The sequence below is a fragment of the Panicum virgatum genome, chromosome 9N (genome assembly GCF_016808335.1).
Source record: "Panicum virgatum strain AP13 chromosome 9N, P.virgatum_v5, whole genome shotgun sequence".
In the NCBI taxonomy this organism is placed as follows: domain Eukaryota; kingdom Viridiplantae; phylum Streptophyta; class Magnoliopsida; order Poales; family Poaceae; genus Panicum; species Panicum virgatum.
The window spans coordinates 7,317,377-7,335,283 of record NC_053153.1 but is presented as its reverse complement, the minus strand read 5'-3'; the positions used below and the strand labels follow the sequence as shown (position 1 = coordinate 7,335,283).

General features: G+C 51.9%; 2 pseudogenes; both read left to right on the top strand.

Annotated features, from left to right (window-relative positions):
* The first annotated feature begins 769 nt into the window (after positions 1–769).
* LOC120688659 lies at positions 770–7,501 on the top strand (annotated as a pseudogene).
* A 2,103-nt stretch (positions 7,502–9,604) lies between these two features.
* Positions 9,605–17,859, top strand: LOC120688658 (annotated as a pseudogene).
* The last annotated feature ends 48 nt before the right edge of the window (positions 17,860–17,907 follow it).

Sequence of the window (17,907 nt, the reverse complement as noted above, 5' to 3'; positions counted from 1 at the left end):
ATATATATCTACCTTAACCACCATTGATATTATAAATAACACAATCGTCTTCTACACTACCCAACCATGTCACATAAAATAAATATATACTAACCTGCTAAATTTGTGTTGAATTACCCGCTTCAGCCGCTAAAAAGTTTACCCACATGTACTACTATAAAAAAGGTTACCATGTAGACTATGTATACGCGTATAGCGGAAGTGATGAGCATATAGATTTCTATGCCAAACACATACCTCAAGCTAAGGTACTACGGTCTGAGGATAGGAAGTATATTGTACTCCATTCGTTTCAAAATGTAGGTCGTTTTGGCTTTTCTAGATTCATAGTGTTTGCTATGCATCTAGATATAACATATGTCTAAATACATAGCAAAATATATGAATTTAGAAAAGTCAAAACGACCTACATTTTGAAACGGAGGGAGTACTTGGTAACTAAAGTCTATCCCTACAGGTAAAGATATGAAATTATGTATACGAGTAATTGCATAAGAATATAAGCAAATGAGGAAAAAAAGATAAACAATGTTGGTCAATCTAGTCCCATATTCATCATTTTTGTTTGTTTGCATACCATCTTAGTCATGAAAAGAAAACATTTGCCCTGCCTGCATCACAACGAAATTAAAGAAGTATTGATGTGTATTCCAGTTTAGCACGATTGCACGAACACTATAGGAACATCTTCACGCGCAGCTACTAGTAATTTACCATAAAGCTACTCCTCGAGGAAGGTGCAACCGTGCAAGCCATTGTGGAAGTGACATCCAGTACAAGCAACTACTCCGCGCGGCCTCGCCAGACGCGCCACACTGCTCCTCTGCAACCGCGCGGGAGAGTACGCCATGGCCAAGGGTCACATCCTCGTGCTGCCATTCCCGGCGCAGGGCCACGTCACCCCGTTCATGGAGCTCTCCCACCGCCTGGTCGACCACGGCTTCGAGGTCACCTTCGTCAACACTGAAGTGGATCACTCGCGGGTGCTCGGCGCGCTGCAGCCGGCGGGCAGCGCCGCAGTCCTGGGCGGCATCCACCTCGCGTCCATCCCTGACGGGCTGGCCGACGACGACGACCGCAAGGACCTCGGCAAGCTCGTAGAGGCCTGCTCCCGGCACATGCCGGGGCACCTGGAACGGCTCGTCACCCAGATGGAGGAGACCGGGAGGCCCAAGGTGAACTGGCTCGTGGGCGACGTCGCCATGGGTTCCAGCTTCGAGGTCGCCAAGAAGCTCGGCATCAGGGTTGCCTCGTTCTGGACGGCGTCGGCGGCGTGCTTAGCAATCATGCTGAACGTCTCCAAGCTGATAGAGGAAGGACTCATCAACGACGACGGTAAGTGCAGAACGGACACGAAATCTGGCGACTCGTCTCGTACATTCTTAATAACCACGGGAACGACACGTTCGCATGCGGCAGGTTGGGCAGAGCGGGACGAGACGTTCCAGCTCGCCCCCGGGATGCCGGCGCTCCAGACATCGCGGATGCCGTGGATGGACGCGACGGGCACGCCGGTAGGGCAACCGGCCATGCTCGAGCTGATCGCACGGTTCCCCACGCTCAACAGCCTCGCCGAGGTGGTCGTCTGCAACTCGTTCGAGGAGGCCGAGGTCGGCGCGTTCAAGCTGTACCCTGAGATCCTACCCATCGGCCCGCTGGTCGCCGACCGGGAGCTCAAGAAGCCCGTGGGCCACTTCCTGCCGGAGGACGACCGGGGCGTCAAGTGGCTCGACGCGCGGCCCGACCGGTCCGTCGTGTACGTGGCCTTCGGCAGCATGGCCATCTTCGACCCGCGCCAGTTCCAGGAGCTCGCCGAGGGGCTGGAGCTCGCCGGCCGGCCGTTCCTGTGGGTGGTGCGGCCGGACTTCACCCCCGGCCTCAGCAAGGAGTGGCTCGCCGAGTTCCACCAGCGCGTCGCCGGCAGAGGCATGATCGTCAGCTGGTGCTCCCAGCAGCAGGTCACCTTTAATTGAACCAGGCCCTGTACTACCACCACTCGCAACTGCTTGCGTATTGGGAGACAATTAAAGATTGATCGATAGACGACGGTGCTCCGTTCTCATTGTGATGCAGGTCCTGGTGCACCGCGCGGTGGCGTGCTTCGTGTCGCACTGCGGGTGGAACTCGACCATGGAGGGCGTGAGGAACGGGGTGCCGTTCCTGTGCTGGCCCTACTTCGCCGACCAGTTCATGGACCGGAGCTACATCACCGACGTGTGGCGGACCGGCCTGGCGGTGTCGCCCAACACGGACGGCATCGTGACCAACGAGGAGCTGCGGAGCAAGGTGGAGCAGGTCCTTGGCGACGGCGACATCAGGGGGAGGGCTCGGGTCCTCATGGATGCTTCTCGCCGGTGCATCACAGGGAGTGGATCGTCGTGCGAGAACTTCAACAAATTTGTGAACCTGCTAATAAGTGAATGAAAACGATGCACGGCATCATATGGGAACTCATGGGGGTATCTCAGCTAGTCGATTGTGTACACTTGCATAAATAGATTGAACATCAGATAAAAAAAAAGAACATGTACCTTCCTTTCACAAAAGGAAAAGTTTAAAAATGCAGGGTTGCAGCTATAAATTTCTTCCACTCGATATTTCTGCAGCCTGTTATTGTTCCTTTCAAGTTTAACATTGGCCCGGCCCCGGTCCAAGCTTCTTGCACCTGCACGGCTCGATCCAAAGGAAACCTAAGCCCATTTGGATTAGCCTCCAAAAATCAACGACGCCCTCGTGCTTCTTGGGCGTCTTTTTCTTTTTTATATTATAAAAAATAAAAAATTTCAAAAATATATGTCCATTTTGAAAAATTACGAAAAATTGCTCCGGTCGCCCGCCCCAGGGGCGACAGGAGTCCTGTCGCCCAAGCAACGGGCGACAGGACCTTAATGTAATTTTTTTAAAATTTGCAAAGAGGTCCCTAGGCGGGGGTGTGTGGAGGGAGGGGGTCCTAGCGCCCCCCCCAACGAGCGACAGGGGCATGTCGCCCCCCCCCCCCCCCCCAACGGGCGACAGGCCCCCCCACGGGCGACAGGGGGTCTCCCACCCTGTATAAGCCCTGGCCTCCATGCCTCCATTCCCTTCTCATTTGAGGCAAAAAATTGCACCAAAAATTCAGAAAAAAAGAAAGGGGTGGGGAGAAGAAAAACGGCAAAGCTCTGCCGAATTGCGCACTTGTGATCTACCGGTAACTTCCGTATGAATCAATTGATATTGTATAACAATTTAATTTAATTTAATTAGCGGATTAGCTGAATTAGATTTGGTGCTTTAGAACACTCGTTTAGTATTACAATTTTAGTACTGTTACAGACTTGTTTTTAAATTAATTATGAATTAGAATAGAATTATGACAGTACCTTATTGATATTGCAGCATAAGGCAATGACTGCCTCTAATTGTGGAGGATTTTCATGGACCGAAGAAAAATCTAGTATAATACTTGATATCATGACCCATCTTGTTATCAGTAAGAAGTTGAATCCGTTAGCGGATGGTACGATAGAGATGGTGTTGTTTAAAGTAGTAGAGTTTAAAGATTTCACATTATTTCGAGGTATTACAACGCAAGATGTAAAGGGACACCTACTAGAATGTCGGAAGATATACATGAGAGTATGTGAACTAGCGAATCATCCTAATATCATTGGATTCTTACAAAGTTCTTGTAAGATATGAATGCGGCCAGAGGTGTATGAGATGCACATTAAGGTAACTCTCATTCAGTTCTAATCCCGTACGTCATTTGGAATCTATATTTATGAAATAGTAACATTGTTGTTTAATTATATGCTAGGATTACCCCGATGACACGAAGTTGATTAACAAATCGATACCAAATTTCCGTAATTTGGTATGTATCTTCGGTGGACTTATGCCGCAAACTAGACGAAGGAGGTGGATAAGGTCTTCGGGTGATAGTACTTGTCCTGCGCAAGAACAGATGACCGGAGGTTCGTCGAGTCATGCTGCAGCACCTCAAGCACCAACTTGTATTAACTGGGATGACGACATGGATGACTTCATGCCCCCCAAACCATGGTCTCTAACACATGATGTTCCTCCCCCTTTACATGAACCTAGAACCAGAAAAGAGACAAAGGGAAAGGCAAGAGGTTCGTCAAGTCATGTTGCACCACCTGCAGCACAAACTTGTGTTAACTGGGATGACGACATGGATGACTTCATGCCCCCCAAACCATGGCCTCCAATACATGATGTTCATCCCCCTGTACATGAACGTAGATCCAGAAAAGAGAGAAAGGGGAAGCCAAGAGGTTCGCCGAGCCATACTACACCACCTGCAGCACCACATCTGTCAACTGGGATGACGACCTAGATGATTTCATGGCATGATTTATAACATATGATGTTCATCGGTTTAAGATGTATTCGTATTTAGTATTATTAATATTGTATTATACTTGTATTTATGTCTCGTACCAAACTTGCATTCACTGGACATGTACATAATGTCGAGTTTGAATCGTACTTAGTCGTAATGGAGCATCGAAGCATAAACATACCATCTATCGTATGCAATGGAAAATACGAGAGTGATCAGAGGCGAACGTTAAAGTGTACAAATAAGCGATCTACAACTATCTCATTATAAATAAACATTAGAGATACAAACATCGGATATATCTAACCACTCCTAGGGCGTCGGACCCTCTTAGCCCTCTGCTGGGCACGGACATGGCCCTCGGAGTAGGTGTGACGATCCGGAGACCTCACCTGTCGCTCAGGACGCAAAGAGGGCTGCGGTGTCTGCTGCTGAGAGATCCCAAGTGGTGCTCCTCCTAGCTGTGAATACCCCAAGACATCGGGGTCACCGTGCGCGCTAGGTGAGTCTGGAGTCAAACTGTCGAGTTCGTCTAAGGTGACGCCCTCGTTATCTGGAATGAACGTACTCGAAACAAACCCTGCGTAACACATAAACGTAAACCAACATATGTTGCGTGGTAAATTAGTGAGCGTATTGAGAGTGTGTTTTGTACCAGGTCGAAAGGAGGAAGAAGGTCCGGCGCCCGCATCGGGGTAGAATCCTACGCATAAAATGCGGATGTTAGCGTACGCTTGTGTTCTTCGTCATGACATGTAGAAACCAAAATACGAAACATAAACTAACCTGTGTAGGCCGGTATCTGTGGCTCCGGTACCATCCCTGGATACGGTCCGCCAACTGGTGGTGCCCCTCTAAACATTCCAGTATGGCCGAACGCAGTAGCTGGATCGTATCCTGTTTGTGATATTAGTAAATATGTAGCAACACTTGATCTAATTTTAAAGAGATATCTACGTTACCTGCAGTTGTGTAGTACTGAGACGTCGGCAAGTGCACGGTCGCCGGACACGGGAACGGCGACGAGGCCTGGGACAACCCGTGGCTGTCTTCATACTGCACACGGCTTCCCAAGTTGTGCAGTAATGAACGCAACTGGTGATGCTGTCTCGACCATACCTCTGTCTGCTCAAACTGGGTCATTGGGGATCTGGCACGTACCCTCGTCAGGTAAGTCGAGTAGTCCGTCTCCATCATGTTGCAAAGACGAAACTGTATCCATTGAGTAAAGGAACAGTTAGTAACACATGAATTATCTTATGAATATATATATATATATGATCAAGAGACTCACCGCGCCAGCTAGTGCCTCCACGTGGTGTCGGGCATAGCCATCCTGAGGCATCGTCTGGTGTGCCTGCGGGTGAGTGTCAACATAAACCAGACGAGCCCGAGTCCGGGGGTAAGTACCAGGTGAGGTAAGCCCTAAAGGAGTTGTCTGTGTGTGGTCCTGTTGGATGGACCAAGTGCTCGTCTGCCTGTTCCCATTGGTCCACCCACGGCTGCATCTTGGTGAGCCAATCAGCAGAGCACGGCAAGCCACTCCTTAACAACCTACAAAACTGGACCACGAAGAATCGTTAGATTCGACACGAATGTATGAGCCAAGTTCATTCATAATTACCTGTGGTCCTGATGACTGACACGCTCCAATGCGGTGGGCACCGGAAACTCTTGGCGCTGCCCAAACTGTCTCCTGACTCTCCAGGGGCAATATGCCTCAACCGCGATGTCGTAAACCTAACGCGGATCGCCTCCCACGATCTCACCGACGATCGCTCCTACGTGATCGGCGATCGATCACACCGTTCCTGCGCGCGCACGCGCACGCACACGCACACGCCGCGACGCACACGCGACACGCCACGCACTCCCGCGATGCCGCACACAACACACGCACACGCCCAGCCGCGCGTACACACGAGCTGGGTTTATTTCCTACAATAAAGCGGTTGCAAAAACTAGAGCTGAACATCTATTCGAATGTGTGTAACAAACGCAGGCTTCCCGAAGCGGCACGGATCGTTCGAGCTCACCCCGGGGATGCCGCCGCTCTGCCCGTCGCAGATGCCGTGGAGCATCGACGGCCCCGTCCAAGGTCAGGAAGTGAGCTACCAGCTGGTGTCCCGGAACACCCAGGCGGCGCGCCGCCACGCCGAGGTCGTCGTGTGCAACTCGTTCCGCGACGCCGAGGCCGCGGCGTTCGAGCTGTTCCCCGCCATCCTGCCCGTCGGCCCGCTGTCCGCCGACGCGGAGCTGCGGAAGCCCGTGGGGCAGCTCCTGCCGGAGGACACGGTGTGCCTGCGGTGGCTCGACGCGCAGCCCGACGGCTCCGTCGTGTACGTCGCGTTCGGCAGCTTCACCATCTTCGACCCGCGCCAGTTCAGGGAGCTCGCCGAGGGGCTGGAGCTCACGGGCCGCCCGTTCCTCTGGGTTGTGCGCCCGGACTTCACCACCGGCGACCGGAGCAGGGCGTGGTTCGACGAGTTCAAGGGCCGCGCGCCGGCACGGGCACGGTGGTCAGCTGGTGCCCGCAGCAGAAGGTCCTGGCGCACCGTGAGGTGGCGTGCTTCGTGTCGCACTGCGGGTGAAACTCGACGATGGAGGGGGTGAGGAACGGCGTGCGGTTCCTGTGCTGGCCCTACTTCGTCGACCAGTTCGCGAACCGGAGCTACGTCTGCGACATCTGGGGGACCGGCATGGCGGTGTCGCCAGGTGAAGATGGTATCGTGACAAAGGAGGAGGTGAGCGGCAAGGTGGAGAAGGTCATCGGCGACGAGGGGGTGGCGGAGAGGGCACGGGTGCTCAGGGATGCTGCTTGCAAGTCCCTCGGCGAGGGCGGATCCTCGCGTGCGAATTTCAATAGGTTGGTGGATCTCCTGCGCAAGTGACCTGCATTTTGCACTTTTGCTCTGCTTCCAAGGACCAAGGCGCGCTCGAGTGATTTCTTGCCTGGCTCCCATACAGCAAAAGTGACTACACAACAGCATGGCGCCAAATAAAATTTAAGTGATGCGGTATGAGTTTTTCACTGAACTCTCGCGTAAACAAGTTCCGTGCGATGCGTCGAGAAAGAGAAGTGTAACTTTGCATCCTTGTTAACTCTCATTTAACAAGCTAAAAGAGTTAAATTTTATATATTTTCATAATGTTTTTTTAAACAAAGATGAGAGCCCAGTCATTGGTTCAAATGAAAGAAACTCGAGACAGAGAACGGTGCATCAAATTGTAATTTTGGATAATCTTGGGTGGTAAAAAAAATTGTGCACCTATGTGGTAGGCTCCAAACGTGGGGCTTCAGGTCCCTTGTCCTCTGTTGTCACCCTTCCCTGTTTGGTGGATCGGATTGGGTGGACCAATAATGAATAGGTCCCGTGACTCTCATTGGCAACATCGATATTTTTTTAAGAGTAAAGTGCATCAATAGCCACTATACATGTTACCGTGTTTCAGTTTGGTCATCATACTTTGAAAAATGCAAATTGCAGCCACTAAAGTTGTTTGACTCTATCAATCCGGTCGTTACCTTTGTAGCCATATGTATTTGGATGACGTGGGGATCTTTATGGCCATACGTGTTTGGATGACGTGGCACCCAACGTGGATTTCTATTTTGCAAATTGCTCCCTTTCATTTGAGTTATTTCATAATGGCTACAATCAAGAATAATAAGGCAACAGATGCAGGGCAAGGAAGGAAAAGACTGCACAGAAGAAAGCTGCTCTTGCACAAACTAGGAAGGTTGAGGCTGCATAGAAGAGAGCAACAATTTTGGAGGCAAAAAGGATTGCAACTCAAGAGAGAAAAGCATTAACGATTGCAAAAAAAAAGAAAACGCAGTTGCTAAAAAGGGCAGCTCATGCTCATGCAAGGAAGGAAACCCAAACTGCCAAGAAAGCAAAGAAAAACTAATCTGTTTGTCGTTACGATTTTTTCAAAATAATATTGTTATTCGAACCGAACTTTGATTGATGTAAAAATGCTATGTATTAATGCTTTTAGTCACATTGGATCTCTAATTGTTTAATAGAGAGGTTAAACCTGCTAATTTTGACTGCCAAGGGATGCAGAGTGAAGCAATTGCAAATCAAGATTTCTAGAAACAATAAACTTCCAAGCTTTAAGAAATAATAAGCTCGTACCTGCACAAATCAAGCTTGTGTATACACAAATTATTGAAGTGCTCTCGAATAGAGCTTAGCACCCCGTTGAATTGGAGCATTGCGGCGGTGACAGCAGCAGCACAGATCAAACTAGTACTTGATTTAGATTGCAAGGTTGGCAATTAGATGCTTTCTAGTTCGGCCTACGTGCCTCAAATAACTTAAATATGAGGGAACAATTTGCAAAAAAGAACTTCATGTTGGGCCGCATGATCAAGATATGTATGGCTACAGAGGTAATGATCGTATTGGTAGAGTCAAACGACTCTAGTGGTCGGGATTTGCACTTTTTAAAATACGATGGCCAAACTGAAACACACTAACAAGTATAATGATTATTCGTGCATTTTCTTCCTTTTTAAGTAATATTATTGAGACGACAGTAATCAGCTAATGAAGGGCCGACAGAGCACGTGGCATCCGCCGTGGCCGGAGCCACGGGCTGTCGGCACCCATATGGCATATCAGCTACTGACCGGCCGACTGGCGCGGGGGCAACCAGAGCGCGAGCAATGGGCTCGAGAAAGGTTTCAGCTTCATGGCGGTGGCGGTGGCGGTGGCGGCGCTGGACGCATTTGAGGCCAGCGTCATCACCAACCTGCTTGACAGGCCGCGCACTGCTGCAGGCGGCGGACCCCACCATGCCAATCGTGAGCAATTTTCACACCGATGGGCGAGCAGCCGTTGTGCTAGCGCAACTGGGTCGTGCGAGCTACGGGCGCTGCTGAGACGTACGCGTGCCGGTTCGCGGAGACGGCACGGTTGCGGTCTTGCGGTTGGAGCGCGCACCCATGGCGACAAGCCTCACGGCCCGATAAAGAGCCTCGGCTCTCGGGCGGCTATTGATTGGCCGACAGGCTACTAAATCTGCAAATTTTTCAACATTTATCTTTTGCAATTTTATCAAAGTAATATTATTTTTTTAAAAAATCTGATTTTCTAGTAAAATCAAGATATGTGTCAATTAGTTGAACTTCACTTGAACAAAATTGAAATAAACGAGATTTCCTTGAAAATGTTGGCAGCATACAACACCCTCACATGCAACCATGAATAGCATGATAAGATGGTTGGCGCCACTAGTTTTTGTTGGGACGCGAACGCGAGTGATGTGCAGTGCTGAATTCTCTGGCTCTGGTGGAGCGGTCGGCGATCCTGTTGGATATATTCATCCATCCATTTCGCAGGCGCTGTCGAGATAGAGAGAGACGAGTGCATACAAGTAACCACAAAGCCGCGCCTTTGTTTGGCCTCCGACGACCTCCCCGTCATGGCGGCTCCCCACGTCCTGGCCCTGCCCTTCCCCGCCCAGGGCCACGTCATCCCTCTGATGCAGCTCTCCCACCGGCTCGTCGAGCACGGCGTCGAGGTCACCTTCGTCAACACCGAGGCCAACCACGCGCTCGTGCTCGACGGCATCCACCTGGTGGGCGTCCCGGACGGGCTGCCGGACGGCGACGACCGCAAGGACCTCGGCAAGCTCATCGACGCGCTCTCGCGGCACATGCCGGGCTACCTGGAGGAGCTCGTCAGGAGGAGCGAGGCGTCCGGGGACACGAGGATCAGCTGGCTCGTCGCCGACCCGGCCATGGGGTGGGCGTTCGAGGTCGCCAGGAAACTCGGCATCAGGGTCGCCTGCTTCTGGATTGCGTCCGCGGCCTTCCTCGCCTCGATGTTCAGAATTCCGCAGCTGGTATAGGACGGCGTCATCGACGAGAAAGGTGTCGGACAAGAGCGGAACAATTTCTGGCAGTCAATTGCTTGATGATTTGCGTTTTGATTCGTCATTGTTGGCATGGGCAAAGTGCAGGCTGGCCGAAGCGGCAGGAGACGCTCCAGTTGGCGCCCGGGATGCCGCCGCTCCACACGTCGCGCCTGGCGTGGAACAACGCCGGCACGCCGGAGGGCCAGCCGGCCATCTTCCGCAGGTGGTGACCGGGATCAGCGAGGTGAAAGACCTCGCCGAGGTCATCGTGGGCAACTCGTTCCGAGACGCCGAGCCCGGCGCGTTCGAGCTGTACCCGGACATCCTGCCCATCGGCCCCCTGGTCGCCGACGAGCAGCTGAAGAAGCCGGTCGGGCAGTTCCTGCCCGAGGACGCCAGGTGCCTCGAGTGGCTGGACGCGCAGCCCGGGCGCTCCGTCGTGTACGTGGCGTTCGGCAGCTTCGCCGTCTTCATCCCGCGCCAGTTCGAGGAGCTCGCGCTGGGGCTGGAGCTCACCGGCCGGCCGTTCCTCTAGGTGGTGCGGCCCGACTTCGCCGCCGGCGGCCTGAGCGAGGCGTGGCTCGACGAGTTCCAGCGCCGCGTCGGCAGCGACGGCATGATCGTGAGCTGGTGCCCCCAGCAGCAGGTATGCCGTAAGCTGCACGCCACACTTGCCTTACGCGGCATCATATAGCGCTATCGTGAAAAGGATGTGATGTTACGGCCGGGTTTGTTCCGATCGATGCCGGCATGGCAGGTTCTGGTGCACGGCGCGGTGGCGTGCTTCGTGTCGCACTCCGGGTGGAACTCGACGCTGGAGGGCATGCGGAACGGTGTGCCGTTCGTGTGCTGGCCCTACTTCACGGACCAGTTCCAGAACGAGAGCTACATCTGCAATGTGTGGAGGACCGGCCTGGCGGTGGCGCCGGGTCCGGACGGCGCCGTGACCATGGAGGAGCTGAGCGGCAAGGTGGAGCGGGTGCTCGGCGACGACGGGATCAGGGAGAGGGTGCGCGCGCTCAGGGACGCGGCGCGCAGGAGCATCGCCGAGGGCGGGTTGTCAGGCCTGGCTATCTCTGAATGTCTGAATCGCATGGTGTGTTACTTCGTTTTCCCTGCTCAAGTGGAACTCGGCATTCATTCTAACGGTTGGGCGACTTCGTCTGCACCGAGCGATCAAGATCCGACGTCCCAGCTCTACCTTTACTTTGTAACGGCTGTTTTCATACGCCAAACAGTGTTAGTTCGCCGTTTCTTCAAGACAGCAGTGCCATCCTTTTTAAGCACTGGCTGTGGGTTGTAATAATCTGGATGTAACTGAATCGTAAACCCTAGCGTAGTTGGTAGCTGTAGTAGTAGTTGCCTGCCTCCCGACCGCACTTATCCTCTGTACCACACCTCTGAGAATTCGGAATCGAAGATGTCATCTACCGCCATATTCTGGTGTTCGTGTTCTTCCTTGAATCATTTCGTGTTCTTCGTCGGGAATCCGTTTCTCTCCTTTTGCGTTCCTTACAAGGGTATCCAGAGCTCGGCATCCTTGGCCGGATCAGATACTTCCACAGCCAGTCTTCCAGATCTCGTCCGATCGGCGCGGTGTGAGGTGGTTTCGGCTCTCCCGTCTAAAATCCCACCCTCCCACCCGGATCTGTGAAGAAAACCCCCAACTTCGCCAACATTAGCAGTGAATTCAGAGTCAGGAAGGGTTGCAAGGCGTTGTTCTTGCGTAAAATTCCGTAACCTGCTCTGGATTGGATCTACGGTGGCGTCGGCGCGAGATACCTTTCGGTTCAGTTTTCGAGACTTGTTCTCGATAGAGATCGAAGCCATATCTCTGGTGGCGGTAGACTTGTTTGTGGATCTATTTGGGGCGAGTTCACTCAAACAGAATCCACAAGCAGTGAAGGATGGTGAATTTCCTCGATCCCAGTCAGTTTGCAACGGCAACTGAAGTCGATGGCATCAGAAGAACCTTGGATGAATTCATGAAGACCCAGGATCAAGTGAATCAGTCCATCAAGGACTCCCTCGACAAGATTCTGCAGCGTTTCTCCACTACTCCCCAATGGGGTATTCCTCTTCCTGAAGACAAAGGCTCCAGTATGAAGGGTAAGGGTCAACCAGCCCAACCTCCACCAATTCCATTTCATCATGCTCAGTCCAGTAATTGGCACAACCACCAACCCCCAGCACATCCTCAGTTTAGGCATGCTAATCCATATCTGCATATGCCCCCTGATGAAGCCAGTTATTATGTCATGTATCACCATCCCTCTCAACACAACTGGTCAACACAAGGTCAATATGTTTTCGGTGATGAGTATGGAGAGGAAGGGTTTGATTATGACCAGGATTGGCAGGACCATCCTTGGAATATACCTGAGAATGCTCAGCACTTAGTCCCTCACAACATCCCACCACAATACAAACAGCCTAAACCAACCAACCCACCCCACCCTCCTATCACACTTCCCAAACAGCCACAGCAGCAACAACCACCAAACACTACCCAGCAAAGTGGGCAACAGATGGAGAAGCCCCAGCAGTATACAAATCCTCCTTATAATATACAACTCCAAAACCAACATAGAGCTGTAGCGAGAGGACCCAAGCTCAACTTCCCTGAATTTTCTGGTAATGACACTGATGGCTGGATTAGAAAAGCAGAGAAGTACTTTGAATTAGTGGGTGTTCCAACTGAGGACAGAGTCAAAATAGTTGTTTTGTATGTCACTGGGAAAGTAGAATACTGGTGGCGAGGAACTGGATGTAATGCCAACAGCTTGCCCTGGCATCATTTCTGTCGTATGGTCACTGATAGGTTCAATACTGTATCTGAATATGAGGTCATTGGACAATTCCATAATCTGAAACAAGTGGGAACTTGAAGCGTCCCCTCATGAGAGAAGACCTAAATGTGATACAAACATCAGTCCCAGAAGGCTGATGACACATTTATTACATCAGATGGTTCATCACCGTACAACTCTACGCGGTAGTGAGCAGAGAAGCGCCACTATCGCGAGGGTTACAACCCACTCCCATACAACGATATTAATTATAAAAAGGGGGTCATCAGAGTCTTGCACCATGCGGTATCTCCTGCGGGTGACCCTAATCCACAGGCAAGGCTGGGTGCAGGACGGTACTCTACTCGACGTCGTCAGGAACGAAGTCTGGGTCTTCCTCTGTAAAAAATAAGAATGGGGTGAGTACAAACGTACTCAGCAAGTCCAACCACACCCACGGAGGGGCTATAAACAGAATATAATGCACAGAGTAAATCAAGGATAAGGCTAGGGTTTAATTTGCGGGAAAACAATAGTTTATGTAGGGGTTCATTTGAAAGAAAAGATTTTCAAAGCAAGTTTTCTTTGTACCGAATAACACATAGTGTTGGCCCACACATGACCCAAATTTTAAGCTGCTACCGGACTCCTCATCCGCTGTAGCACACGACACAACTGCCAGACACATTTCCAAAACAACTCACGCCAACCTTTCCCAAAGTAAACACTAGTTATGTGACCACACCGTAACTCGCCCAGTACCGTGGGCACGGCTATTCGAATAGGTTTTAACTCTGCAGAGGTGTGCAACTTTACCCACAAGTGGGGTACCACAACTCGATCACCTTAGTGTCGGTGCAGATCCCAACAAAGCCCTTACCCACCGTAGCTAGACCTGACTAACCATCACGGGATGCACCAAGGGGTTATCGACCTATCACAGAGGTTCTAACCGTGGCATAAGTCACACAGAGCTAATCCCTTCTTCTTGATCACCCGTTGCTCTCAGCTCTCCTGATGGCTATCAGACTAGCTAGTGGGGTTTATGCTAAGCCGTTGCCTATTCAACGGTCGAGTGGTTTGCACGATAGTGGAGTTAGGTGAGACGACACATCAACTCGGTCCTTAATTGTGACAAGATGGATATCTCCCTTCCTTGCCCTGCCACACAGGCACGAGCACACCAATCGGCAAATCACACAGAAATGCCATCTATCCCGTCTAATCTTGTCTTTCGAAAATTCCACTTTTATCCCTTCCCACACACACACACACCTTTTCTTTATAAAACAAATTATATTGAATTTAAGGTCCTAAGCGTAGCGTTCTAGCAGTGATTAACGTCCAAACAACACATTCAGACATTAATCTAGGTGGTCAAGGAATGGTCATAACAAATCAAGGAGTGGCTATCCAACCGTGTTTTCAGCAAGCAAAATATATGCAATTTTCTAAAACAGGCCAATAGGTTGTGTTTATAAAAACTAGGACAAAAGCATGCATCAAAGGAAGTGATTGAACTTGTCGTCTTCGAAGCCTTCGGGGAGGTCCTGATCGAAGCACTGTCCTTCGGGTTCGGGGTCGCGGAACTGGTCCTCGTTCGCCTGCTCATAGTACTGCTCGTCAACGGGTTCTCCCTCGTTCACACCGTGATCTACGACACATACAAATATGCACACAATCAAGAAACATAAATAAAAGTTTTATCGTTGAGCTCAAATCGGAAATAGTTAAGATATGGAGTTCGGAGTAATATTTTTGGGTGGTTTCCAAATGGCATGGACAAAACTATGTTATGAGAGGTGTGATAAAGTTTTAGGTCGATCCGAGGTCGTTTGGCGCATGAAATGATAGGTTATATAAAGGTCCAGGGGTTAAATAAGAGTCCAGGGGCCTATTTGTAATTATTTCTGAGAGTGGAAGGGCTTGATCATAATTTCTAGAAATATCCGGGACATACTGAAAAGGTGTAGGGGTTTATTTATAATTAGTTTTATGTGGTGGAAGGGTTTATTTTGAAATATAATAAAAGGGGGTTCTTTTGCAAAATAGTTAAAAGGGGAAAGAACTCCTTAGGAAATAGAAGGAAGGGGAAGGGGTTTTTTTGGCAAAGTTGCCATCCTCCTCCTCCTCCCGTCAGCATGAAACAGAGGAGGGGGAGGGGGGCCTCTGCGCCGGTCAATCCCGGCGGCCAGGGGCTCGACGGCGGCCCGGAACAGGGGGAAAAGAGAGGGGAGGGGAAGGTGATCCGATCCTCGGCCTCACCTCGTGCGGCTATCTCTGAATGTCTGAATCGCATGGTGTGTTACTTCGTTTTCCCTGCTCAAGTGGAACTCGGCATTCATTCTAACGGTTGGGCGACTTCGTCTGCACCGAGCGATCAAGATCCGACGTCCCAGCTCTACCTTTACTTTGTAACGGCTGTGTTTCATACGCCAAACAGTGTTAGTTCGCCGTTTCTTCAAGACAGCAGTGCCGTCCTTTTTAAGCACTGGCTGTGGGTTGTAATAATCAGGATGTAACTGAATCGTAAACATTAGCGTAGTTGGTAGCTGTAGTAGTAGTTGCCTGCCTCCCGGCGGCGCATATCCTCTGTACCAGACCTCTGAGAATTCGGAATCGAAGCTGCCATCTACTGCCATATTCTGGTGTTCGTGTTCTTCCCTGAATCATTTCGTGTTTTTCGTTGGGAATCCGTTTCTCTCGTTTTGCGTTCCTGACACGGGTCCTCGCATCACAACGTGATCAAGTTCGTGGAGCTCCTCAAGGAATGACGACACACTCCTCAGCAAGCAAAAGGAGAGCACGCTTTTTTCCTTTTTCTTGGTTGGGCAAATTGACATTTACTGAAGTAGGACATGGCCACATGGGGAATGGTTGGCCGTCAGGATACCTCATGGGTTGCGCGTTTCTCACCTTCTTTGTTCTTCAGAGAATCGAATCATTGTTGACCACTAAACAAGTTGTATAAACTCTTACCTATAAACATCTTTGTAAATGAATAATAAATGTTCATGTTTTTTTCCCAAAAAAATTAAACAAGTCGAACCGTATCCATGTTGTCCAGCGTGTAATAAAAAGCCCAAGATCTGTATGCCGATCTCCCTTCCCATCTTTATCTATGAGCCGACGAACTGCATTGGTCTGTTCTTGTCCATGACGAATCTTGCAATTTTGTTCCCTTCCTTCTTGTCCTTACTGATCTGGCCAGCTCATCAAACCACTGCCACAGCCACCAGGCCAACACGCCGCAAGTTCCTCTCCTACCTTATCTCATGGCGGCGGCACCTCGCGTCCTGATGCTGCCTTACCCCGCGCAGGGGCATGTCATCCCTATGATGGAGCTCTCCCACTGCCTCGTCGAGCACGGCGTCAAGGTCACCTTCGTCAACACCGAGCTGAACCACGGCCTCATCCTCGATGCCTTGGCGACCAGGGGCAGCGAGCTCGGCGGGGTCGACATGGTGTCCATACCGGACGGCCTGGGCAGCGGCGAGGACCGGAAGGACCTCGCCCGTCTTACGGACTCGTTCTCGAAGGTCATGCCCGGCGAGCTGGAGAAGCTCGTTGGCAGGATCCATGCCGACGCACCGGGGAGCGACAGGATCAGCTGGCTGATCGCCGATGTCAACATGGCGTGGGCCTTTCCCGTGGCGAAGAGGCTCGGCCTCCGGGCCGCCGGGTTCTGCCCGTCAGCGGCGGCGATGTTCGCGACGAGGATCAAGATTCCGGAGATGATACGCGACGGCGTGCTCGACGAGAGGGGCTGGCCGAGGTGGCGCGGCACGTTCCAGCTGGCTCCGGCGATGCCACCTGTCGACACGTCTGAGTTCTCCTGGAACCGCGCCACCGGCGACCCCAAGGGCCAGCCGATCATCTTCCAGCTGATCCTCCGGAACAACGCGGCCACGCACCTCGCCGAGGCCATCGTCTGCAACTCCATCCAGGAGCTCGAGCCCGGAGCCTTCGCGCTGTTCCCCGGCGTCCTCTCCGTGGGCGCGCTGCTCTCCTCCGACAAGCCGGTCGGCAGTTTCTGGGCCGAGGACGCCTCCTGCGCGGCGTGGCTGGACGCGCAGCCGGCCAGCTCCGTCGTGTACGTGGCGTTCGGCAGCTTCGCCGCCTACGACGCCGCGCAGCTCGTGGAGCTTGCCGAGGGCCTCCTGCTCACCTCCCGGCCGTTCCTGTGGGTGGTCAGGCCGGGGTCGGCGTGCGAGGAGCTCCTCGAGCGGCTCCGCCGCCGCGCGGCGCCGCGCGGGCGCATGGTGAGCTGGTGCCCGCAGCGGCGCGTGCTGGCGCACCCCGCGGCGGCCTGCTTCCTGACGCACTGCGGCTGGAACTCGACGATGGAGGCCGTGGCCAACGGCGTTCCGCTCCTGTGCTGGCCCTACTTCACCGACCAGTTCCTGAACCAGAGCTACATCTGCGACGTGTGGAGGACGGGGCTCAAGGTGCCGCGGCCGGCCGCAGGCGATGGCGGGACGACGGGGCTCGTGGGGAGGGACGTGGTGCGGGGCAAGGTGGAGGAGCTGCTCGGCGACGCGGGGACTAAGGCGAGGGCGCTCGCGCTGAGGGAGCTCGCCCGGCGAGCCGTCGGCGAGGACGGGTCGTCGCGCCGGAACCTCAGACGATTTGCGGACCTCGTGAAAGGATCGGCGAGTTGATGATGAAGCAAGAGAGCGAATCGATCATTGACAGCTTTTGTACCAAAGCGGATTGAATTCCAGAAACACCCAATGGCAGCTACATATTAAAATCTTTGGACGACGTGTTGTGTCCAATTCAGAAAACCGGTTCTTTTTCACTCCCGCCAACTTTTCAAACTGTTCGATTGCAAATTTAAAAGTGATGTTTTGGATATCGATGGCGGCTTCAAAATATAACATTAGACACTAATTTTAATTGCAA